Here is a 10,563-nt window from a genome sequence, read left to right as displayed (position 1 = left end):
TTTTCTTAGAAATTTTGTCAGCTAAGTTTCTACACACTTTCAAAATTGAGAGGATAGATGTTTTGAGTTTATAGTTTAGTACTGATTGGTACTTGGTTTGTTAAGTAAAGTGGTTGAAAAAAAAACTTTTTTTTGTTTTGGAAAAAGTTTAAAAGTGGCTTAGCGGTTTAGAAAAGTGGTTGTTAGATACGGAAAACCAGACTCACAGGTCTTAAACAGTGAATGGAGTTTACTGGCTCACAAATGAGGAAGTCCAAGGATAGACTGGTCTTTAGTCAAAGTGTGAGTGGATCTCTGTTCCCACGTTTTAGGGGACTTCTTTGCGTCTCCATCGATTGCCTGGCCTCTTTAGCTTCAAAATGCTTTCCCTGTGGTCATATGATCACTGTCAGCTTCTTTTCCATACCCAGTACGAGAAAGACCAGCACCATCCTCCACTGTTGAGCAGATGTCCTGGTTTTGCTCTCACTGGACCCTCTGGAGAGGTCCAGATTGAACTAATCTATGGCCACAGCAATGCCTCGTATTGGTTTAGGACTGAGGTAGATGGAACGATGATGAAAGAATCCTAATGACAAAAAAGCATAATCAGAAAGCAGGGTATACGCTTGGATCTGAGGATGAAGCAAATCCCACCCAAACTTTCTAGTTACTACATTATGGAGTGGAGAATAGTGGAGGAGAATGCTGGTTGGTAAGGTAACCCCAGTAACCACTGCAGAGTTCCACCTCCGCAGTCAATGTTATCAACAGAAGTCAGTTGGACTCCATGCCTTCATAAAATTATCGTGGTAGAAAGAATTTAAAGACAACTAGTCTCACCTTCATACCTTACTAATGATGAAACTAAAGGTCCAAAGGTTTAGAAGGTTTGACCAAGAGTAAGCAGCAGATCTGGAAGTGGGCTCCACCTCACTGACACTAGTGCAATCAGCTTTCTACTAGATGTCACTCATGTATTTACTCATTCAATATGCAGTGAGCATTGCTGTCTCCAGCATGCTCCTGAAAAGCGTCTGCCTTCACAGCCCACTTCAAAGGCCACCTTCTCCAATGAGAATGTTCCAGTCTCCTAGTAAAAAAATCTTTCTCCATATTAGGCACTATCGTAGCATTTTGTGCCTCTTTCAATTCCCTTCTACTTCTTATTATGAATTTTTTTCTTTATCTCTCCCACTGGAATGAGAGTTCCTTGAGCAAAAAGGCCGTGTCCTGTGCATCTGTCTGTCCTTCCGAGAGCTGCCCACAATTTCAGACATGGTCTGCATGTTAACACTTGAATACATGAGTAAATGAATATATAATTTTGGCAATGTTTTGGCTCAGGAAATGGCGTTTTGAGAATTCGTTCGTAGTAGACGATCTGTCTGTTTCTTGACCCACAGCATTGTGTTCATGTCCCCTTCATAGCTGGAATTGAACCAGACTTGCTTTTGTTGACCCAGCATTTGGACTCAGGCAAATGCTGACGTGGATGAAGTTTGCCTTTGTTCCTTCTGCACTGTCCTTTCCAGCATCACTTTCTCCTGAACGTCCCGTGTGCGTAGATAGCAGTATCACAGGTAACTTTCCCCTGCCCTATCAAGACGTAAATCAGTCTGTTCTATTCCAGCAGACTCTTCTAGGAATCATTTAAGATAAATTTATTCTAACTTTACTTTCCTAACACTCTCAGAGGTATCTGATTTTTATAGGCCCTTTTGAGGTAGAAGCTTTAAGACATCTAAATTAAATTTTAAGTTTTAAATAGCATGATATGATCATGGTGTGGCCTTTAAGCACTAGGTGGTCTTCTTTTTCCTTTCTCTACATAATTTTCATTTCTACTTGCCCATCCATAAGGCCAGCCTAGCCTTTATCATGTGATAGTTCATCTCACAGTATCCCTTGAAATTACATCATAGTGGGGAAGGAGCAGGCATTGAGAGAACATAGCAAACTTTCCTACAAGGAAGTGCACCTAATTGGACCTACTGGGACTCCAGTCTTCCTTGGAAAATGCAAAATTGATGTTATACTTGTTATGAGAGAAGCTGAAATTACTTGCAACACAAGTGTCACTGCCTCAGAGTCATAGCAGATATACTGCAGATGCTGTTATGCAGGACAGAATCTATGTTTATTAAGAGGCCACACATTTTTGGGGACTGAATCTGCTGAGAGAGAGAGATATTGAGACATACTGAGATGAGTCCCTTCTGTCTGTCAATAGTACATTATGACCGATTTGGATAGGGAAGTAAATCTTTAATTGCAAATGAGATAGCTAAAACTTGGTGGTTTATCTTTGCTATCTTATTACCGCATATCAATAAGAGTACCCTTCAAATGAAGTGAGGATGATCTCCAAGAGCAATTTCCACCATACCATTAGAATTTGTGTGGATGAAATAAGAGTAAATTATTTCATGAATAGACAGTCCACTCATAGGGAAAAAAGATGACTGATTTTTTAAAACTCTACCCTTGCCTTAGATTATTTTGTTACTTTCCTTTAGTTTATGCTACATTTTTTTTTTCAGAAAAAAATATGGATTGACTTCTTAATATGTGTCCAAACAGCACAGGCTTGGACATAACAATAAGACCAGGAAATACAAATGGACTGTTAAAAGGAGTGTTTACAGTGGAAACGCAATAAAAAGTGTGGATTCAAGCTGTCTTTATATTCCTATGTTTTCAGGGCTTTTGGCTTTAAAATTCAACTTTTCCATACTTCATCTAAGTGATAAGGTGTATTTCTTTTGACAAGGTCTAAGAAAAATAATCCCTTCAGTTATTTTGAATTATGAAAAAAATGGGTGAACCAATAGCTAAAATGATTGAACACAAGCGTTTCAAATGTGGCATGTGGCTAAGCCTCCAAAGCAATCCCTGCATTTAAAGGAAAATACACAAAGAGGTGCACAAAATGGAAATGCTTCTTCTAAGAGCCTCGCTGGCATTTACTGAAGTTTGACTCCAGGTTAAAAGAGACATTGCCATTGCTTGTGCTAGGTGTGACTTACTTCCAAACAACATATTTAAGGACACATGATTCTTAAGAATAATAATTTGGACTTTGAAAAAATATGAAATTGTTGATAGATTTTGTACATCCTCCACATTTGCACTTCAGAGGACAGACGACACTTGAAACGGGATGGAGTTCTCTTTGAACGTATTCAGGAATATTCATTCTGTCTTACTCGCTTCTCTCCCTATACTTTGAATATGGAGAGCGCCCTTTCCACCTAATCATTTTTTGGATGGAAATATAAATAAGCCAATCTACATTTTTTGTTTTTGTTTTAAGACAAAGTCTCCCTCTGTCACCCAAGCTGGAGGGCAGTAACACTATCTTTACTCACTACAACCTCCACCTCCTTGGCTCAAGTAATTCTCCTGCCTCAGCCTCCCAAGTAGCTGGGATTACAGGCGTGCCCCACCACAGGCTAATTTTTGTATTTTTTACAGAGATGGGGTCCCACCATGTTGCCCAGGCTGGTTTCGAACTTTGGTACTCAAGTGATCTGCCCACCTTGGCGTGCTGGAGTGCTGGGATTACAGGTGTGAGCCACTGTGCCCAGCCTCTAGACCGTTTTTATTCTTCCTCTTCAAGCTTCATGTGGAGCAGACCCACCCAACATCTAGTGATATGGTAACAGTTTATTGTTTGCTGCCAGAGGTTTTATTTTTCAACAAAATAAAATTTTAAGAAAGCAAACACTTATCCATTTAGGTGTTAAAAGACTTTCTCTTTTAATAAGTTTGTGAAAAAAACTTTAAAAATGTCTCACAGTTCATTCCTTCTGTTTCTCAAAAAGGGGATCTGATAACTATAAAATTTTGTAATACCTCACGGTCACTTATGTCTTAATTAATGTAATCTACTAAAATATAGCCATGCTTTGGGATCAGGTAAGTATATAAAGTTATTTTACCCTACAGTATACAACTAAATATTTTTTGTTCTATTTTGGTAGCTGTTGAATAATTTAAAACTATTTTCCTGGGTATCTGTGTAACCACCCAACTGGTTCACCTTGCCCACTGCCTAGACAAAGCCAATTTATCAAGACAGGGTGACTGCTATAGAGAAAGTGTTATCCATGCAGAGTCGGCTGTGCGGGAGACTGGAGCTTTATTATTACTCAAATCAGTCTCCCAAAGAATTAGGGATTGGAGTTTTTAAGGATAATTTGGTGGGTAGGGGGCCTGTGAATCAGGAATTCTGGTTGGACAGAGATGAAATCATAGGAAGTCAAAGCTGTTCTCTTGGCTGACTCAGCTACTGGCACGGGGGGCGCGGCACAGAGCAGACCAGTCAGTTTATGATCTAGGTGGTGCCAGCTGATCCATCCAGTGCAGGGTCTGCAAAATATCTCAAGCACTGACTTTAGGTTTTACAATAATGATGTTATCCCCAGGAGCAATTCGGGGAGGTTTAGAATCTTGCAACCTCCAGTGCATGACCATAATTTCTAATCTTGTGACTAATTTGTTAGTCTCGCAAAGGCAGTCTAGTCCCCAGGCAGGAGGAGGGTTTGTTTTGGGAAAGGGCTGTTATCATCTTTGTTTAGAAGCTAAGCCATACATTAAGTTCTTCCCAAAGTTAGTTTGCCCTACACTCAGGAATGAACAAGGACAGCTTGGAGGTCAGAAGCAAGATGGAGTCAGTTAGCTCAGATCTCTTTCGCTGTCATAACAGCCTCAGTTATAATTTTTGCAAAGGTGGTTTCATTAGTGTTGTTTGTTTTTACCTTTTTATGTAATATTCTCTCTTGTCTCTCACTTTTAAGCTGTCATGTTTTTGCTTCTTTAAATGTTATTGTTCTAGTGGTCATTTATTCCTTCTAAAGTATCATTTATAATTTTCATTGAGCTGCTTAACAGAATAACTCAGTCTCTTAAAAAAGTCAGTCCTTTTAAAGTAGGAATCCGGTGTGTTAACATTTCTGCTCAAAACCTGTAGTAACTTCCCATTTCACACAGTGCAAAAGCTATTCCCAAAAGGGGCTGGCCAGGGCCTCCGGGACCTCTCCTCTCCCCGCCCGCCCGTAATCCCACATCCCTGTCATTCCTTTGTCCCTGGCTCTAGCTCTTTTCAGCACACTCAAGCCTGCTGAGTCATTTGCTGTCCCGGAACCCACCATGCATGCTCCCGTCTTAGAGCTTTTGTAGGGCTACTTCCTCTTCCTAACGGCTACCTCCTCTTCCTAACAGCTACTTCCTCTTCCTAACGGCTACTTCCTCTTCCCAATGGCTACTTCCTCTTCCCAATGGCTACTTCCTCTTCCTAAAATGCTCTTCCCCAGATATCTCCCTGCCTAACTTGTTTGCACCCTTTTAGCCTTTGCTGAAATTTCACCTTCACAGTGACATCTAACCTGACTCATGCCCCTGTTTGAAGTTGTCATGTGTGCACTCTCCACTACTCGCATGTCCGGTACTCTGCTCTATTTTATCAAAGTATTGATCATCTTAGAACCTGCAATATACTTCACTTATTTCTTATGCTTTTTTTTTTCTTTTTCCCCTTGCTAGGAGACAAGGATATTGGTATGTTTTATACACTGAAGTATCCCCTAGCACAGGGGTGTCTAATCTTTTGGCTTCCCTGGGCCACACTGAAAGAAGAATTGCCTTGGGCCACACAAAAATACACTAACATTAACAATAGCTGATAAGCTTTAAAAATGCATTTAAAAATCTCATAATGTTTTTAAAAAGTTATGAATTTGCGCTGGGCTGCATTCAAAGCTGTCCTGGGCCGCATGCAGCTTGTGAGCTGCAGGTTACACAATTTTCCCTAGCATGTAAAATAGTGGAATAGCATGTAGTATACAGTAAACATGAGAAAAAATTTTAAATATAATGAATATATTTGCAACATGAGTTCATGGTTTTAAAAGTCAATAATATCTAAAATTGTTAGGGCTGTTCATGAATAATTTTTAAAATCTTTGTCAAAATTATTTTGTCATTTATTGTGACTGCTCAGATTCCTTCTGTGCTGCATCCGAATAGTGAGATTCTTTTAAAGTGCTTTAATTTGAATTAGTAAGATTTGCAGATATCTGCTCTTTGAATAGAAAATATATTACTGTTAATAGAAAGTGAAGTAGTGTGATCCAAAACCACAATCTAACTCTGTATTTTATTATTAAACTTTAGAAAAACCAGAATAGAAGAATGCGTAATATGCATTTATTATTTACCATCTTTATTATTATTATTTGGTTATTATAGTAAACAGTCAGATATTTTAGAAACAATAAAAAATGTATAAGTCCTCCAAGGTCAACATCTTTTGGACTCCTCACTGAAATAACTCTCTTATAATACCTCAGTAGATATAAAAGTTTGACTTAAGCTGGAGATAGAGACTTTTTGCAAATCACTGCCTCTTACATCTAATTAGCCTGAGTCTAGTCATATTGGCATATTCATTACAAAAGACTGAAAAATGTAGTCTGTATCTCTGCAACTACGAACATACAACAAGAAAAAAAAAGAATTGATTTCTGAGTTACAACATATGTATATCACCGTGACTGGGCTTCTCATGCCTGTGTTTTTCTGTGTTAGCAGTAAAATGTTACCAACATTCTGACTTCAGTGAGTGGGACTATCTGAAGATGTGGTTTGAGGTTTGCCTTGCCTTACAGCAGGAGGCATATAGGAAGACAGCAGGTGTTTAATTGATTTACATTGAAATGATTTGCATTGAAATAATTTCATTTGGTTCCACTCTGAACTTCGTATGATAGAAGCCTAGTTCTTGCCCCTGTTTTCTATTTATTCTAATTAATTATTTTCTTCTATTCCAGCTTTTCAGTAATTCTTATAGTCTACTCTGTACCCAACTTCTTAATTTTCCTGATTCATCAATAACTGCATTTCTACTTATGGATTCCAAATTTAAGAGCACAGGTCCTTAATGGTAGCCACGATACCACCCTGAGGCTGCTGTTCTGTCTTTCTTGCTTGCTATTTATTGCCTTTTAAATGTGTCAGTCCATTTGCATTGTCATACAAAATCCCTGAGGCTGGGTAATTTATAAAGAAAAGAGGTTTAATTGGCACGTGGTTCTTCAGGTTGTACAAACATAGCACCAGAAGCTGCTTGGCTTCAGTTGAGGGCCTCAGGAAGCTTCCACCCAGGGAAGAAGGTGAATGGGGAGCCAGCATATCACAAGGCAAGAGTGAGAGCAAGAGAGAGAAGGTCGACGTGCCACACACTTTTAAACAACCAGATGTCACATGAACTCAGAGCAGAACCCACTCATCACCAAGGCGATGGCACAAAGCCATTCATGAGGGACCCACCCCCATGGTGCAAACACCTCCCATCAGGTCCCACCTCCAAGACTGGAGATTACATTTCAACATGAGATTGGAGGGGACAAAGACTCAAACCATATCATTAACCCATTCCTCCTGAATAGATATCCAGGATCTTGGACTCAGTGTCTCAGCATCAAATTGTGAGCTATCCTTTTGACCTTGTGAACAGATATCTCAGTTTTGCACCACCTTCAGATTTCTGTTTTGCCATTTCTATTACTAAAATAAACACACTTTTCCTTTGCTTCATTTAAGAAACTCCAGGTTATTTTCTTACCAACCAGATATACTTAGAATTATGTTCGGATTCCTCTGGGCAGGATTGGGGTTCTGCTTATATCATCTTCCTGAGCTGCTGTTTTATGAAATATTCTGTCAAAATAATAATTTCAGGATAAAAATAAGCTTATGTAATTTATACATAAGGAAAGATAACATTTTTACACTGCTCACGAGAAGATAAACATATAGCAAAATTTAAATAAAATGTAAACACATGCAACTATGAGTTAAAAGTAACGCTATTTGAAAGAATGTTCCATGAAATGCAGTGCTTCTTCAGTCTCCACCGGAGATTGGTTCCAGTAGCCCTTGTGGATACCCAAATCCATGAATGCTCACATTCCTCCGTACTTTCAAATCATTGTCATGTACTCTATGCATAAAGATTATTTTCAAAATGCTAACAGCAATTATTCTATATACTCATCCTATTGAACTACTGGGGCATGGATGTATCAAGCACGTATCTGTGCCATATGTGTTTACAAATTTTCTAGGAGTGGAATCAATAAGCATTGAACTCCTCATGATGGATGGTACTTGGTGTGCAGCTTAGGGTTCTTCTTGCCCATAGGGGCCCAAAGCCTGTGGACATTTAAACAAGCTTATTATTATACCTTCTTATACTCTCATGTAGGATTCTTTCCAGCTGTGTTAGTTGCTCTTTCTATTATAGATTTCAGGCCATAATGCTTGCTTTTAATATTTCAACCCAAAACATAGCATAGTATCTTAGCATGCAGAAGGACTGTAATGAGACACAATGGAAAGTATTGAGAGGTGACCTTCTGCCCACCTGCTTCTGGCTCTTGATGCCTGTGTTAGCCATGAAGAAATGTCAGGTAATTCTCCACCGGCCCCTTACTGGCTCTTGATGCCTGTGTTAGCCATGAAGAAATGTCAGGTAACTCTCCACCGGCCCCTTACTAAGAAAGAGACTTCTGAGCTTAAGAGTCCACCTTTGATTCGCTCTGCCACTCTTTTGGCTAAGACACTTGAACTACACATCTGGCTGAGTTTATTAAACTCCCTGAAATCTCCAGTGCCAGGAGGCCAGTGCCGTTTGCCTGGTCCTGTCAAATGGCATCAGTCCTTCTTAAGAGAGTTGCTGTGAGCATGTAAAATATCTTTCAAGTCTCATCAGATGAATTTCTGCAGATGAAAAATATTATGATTTTGGTCTAGAGAATATGAAATTACAACACAGAAAATTCGTGGTTCATATCACATTTGAAAACTGAAATCAATTCATGGTTTTTTTTTTTTTTTTTGAGATGGAGTCTCGCTCTGTTGCCCAGGCTGGAGTGCAATGGCGCCATCTCGCCTCACTGCAACCTCTGCCTCCCGAGTTCATGCCATTCTCTTGCCTCAGCCTCCCAAGTAGCTGGGGCTACAGACACACACCACCACACCCGGCTAATTTTTTGTATTTTTTAATAGAGATGGGGTTTCACTGTGTTAGCCAGGATTGTCTAGAACTCCTGACCTTGCGATCCACCTGCCTCAGCCTCCCAAAGTGCTAGGATTACAGGCATGAGCCACCACAGCCAGCCCAATTCATGTTTTTCAATATGAACATTCTAGAAGTTCATGTTGCTTTGTTTCACCTGAAATGGATTGAACCAGATCAGGAAAGATGAAGCAATTTGGTTTTTAAGGTTCAGGCTTACTTGGATTTGAAGTATTGCTCAACTAGCACACTCATCTGTATTTAACTGATGGCCTGTCATGTACTGTGTGCCCCAATCTGCCCGACTACAACAAGTGGTATGGAAGCGGGGCTGCCTGATGAGGGTGCCCAGATTTCCTCAGCTGGGGGAAATGCTCTATCAGGCATACAGTCATTTTGTGCTTGAGAGTGAGTACAGGGCTTTGTAGTTATCCAAGCAAGTCTTGCCTGCAAGAGAAAATACAGTTCCTGTTGGAAAATATGGTTTCTGTCTACCAGGAAATAAATTCTAATCCTTGTTTTACACTGAAGTCATATTTACGGAATGTCCTCATATTAGTCTGAAGTGGTTTGGACTTAGGTGGCATTTGGTTTGTCCTACACCCTGTCTGATGTGCATATAGGTCATCTCTTTCCTCCAGGCAGTGGTCTCCTGCCTTTTTGTTAAGAGAGTATTTTAGGTGATTTATTTTGGTCATGGTCTGAGACTTCAAGGCAGGGATTACTTGAGAGGCAACTAGCATTTAGTTTGCTTCTCATTTGTATTCTTCCTCAGGTAAAAGAATAAAACACTTTTGCTACAACAGATGAAAAGTCAGATCCCAAAACCTCATTTCTTTATGAGCTCACAAATTAGATGGCAACAGCTTTTCAGAGTGATCATTCATGTAATTAATTAGCATCCCTCCGATACTGTGGAAGACCAAATATTTTCAGGTATGGTCATCTTTCAGACAAAGGAAAAAGTCTCTTTCAAAATGCTTTCAGATTTTTTGTTCTGAAACATTTCTTAATTTTTGTTTTGTTTTGCTTTGTTTTGAGACAGAATTTCGCTCTTGTTGCCCAGGCTGGAGTGCAATGGCGCAATCTCGGCTCACTGCAACCTCTGCCTCCCAGGTTCAAGCAATTCTCCTGCCTCAGCCTCCCGAGTAGCTGGGATTACATGCATGTGCCACCATGCCCGGCTAATTTTGTATTTTTAGTGGAGACCGGGTTTCTCCATGTTGGCCAGGCTGGTCTCGAACTCCTGACCTCAGGTGATCAACTCGCCTCAGCCTCCAAAAGTGCTGGGATTACAGGTGTGAGCCACCACGCCCAGCCTCTTACATTTTTTAAGTTTTAAAAATTGTCAACCATGTATGTCAGTTGTATTCAGCATTTGTAATATGGATTCATTTGAAAAGATTCAATTTTAAAAATCAGAGCTGAAAATCTGTTTTTTCAATGATCCAGACAGATCTAAAGAGTGTGATGTTGTATCACATGGAGACTTGTCCTTTTCA

General features: G+C 39.8%; 1 long non-coding RNA gene across 2 annotated transcripts; it reads right to left on the bottom strand.

Annotated features, from left to right (window-relative positions):
* Positions 1-211: 211 nt before the first annotated feature.
* LOC131383153 (uncharacterized) lies at positions 212-5,364 on the bottom strand. 2 transcript variants are annotated; one of them, XR_009212985.1, is made up of 3 exons: positions 4,743-5,126; positions 3,521-3,629; positions 212-568 (listed from the first exon to the last, which is right to left on the bottom strand). It is a non-coding gene; the product is annotated as an uncharacterized LOC131383153 (long non-coding RNA). The 2 variants fall into 2 exon arrangements; XR_009212984.1 differs by lacking the exons at positions 3,521-3,629; positions 4,743-5,126 and adding an exon at positions 5,133-5,364.
* Positions 5,365-10,563: the final 5,199 nt, after the last annotated feature.

The sequence above is a fragment of the Hylobates moloch genome, unplaced genomic scaffold (assembly GCF_009828535.3).
Source record: "Hylobates moloch isolate HMO894 unplaced genomic scaffold, HMol_V3 SCAFFOLD_3, whole genome shotgun sequence".
Taxonomy (NCBI): Eukaryota; Metazoa; Chordata; class Mammalia; order Primates; family Hylobatidae; genus Hylobates; species Hylobates moloch.
This window is presented reverse-complemented; position numbering and strand designations above follow the sequence as displayed.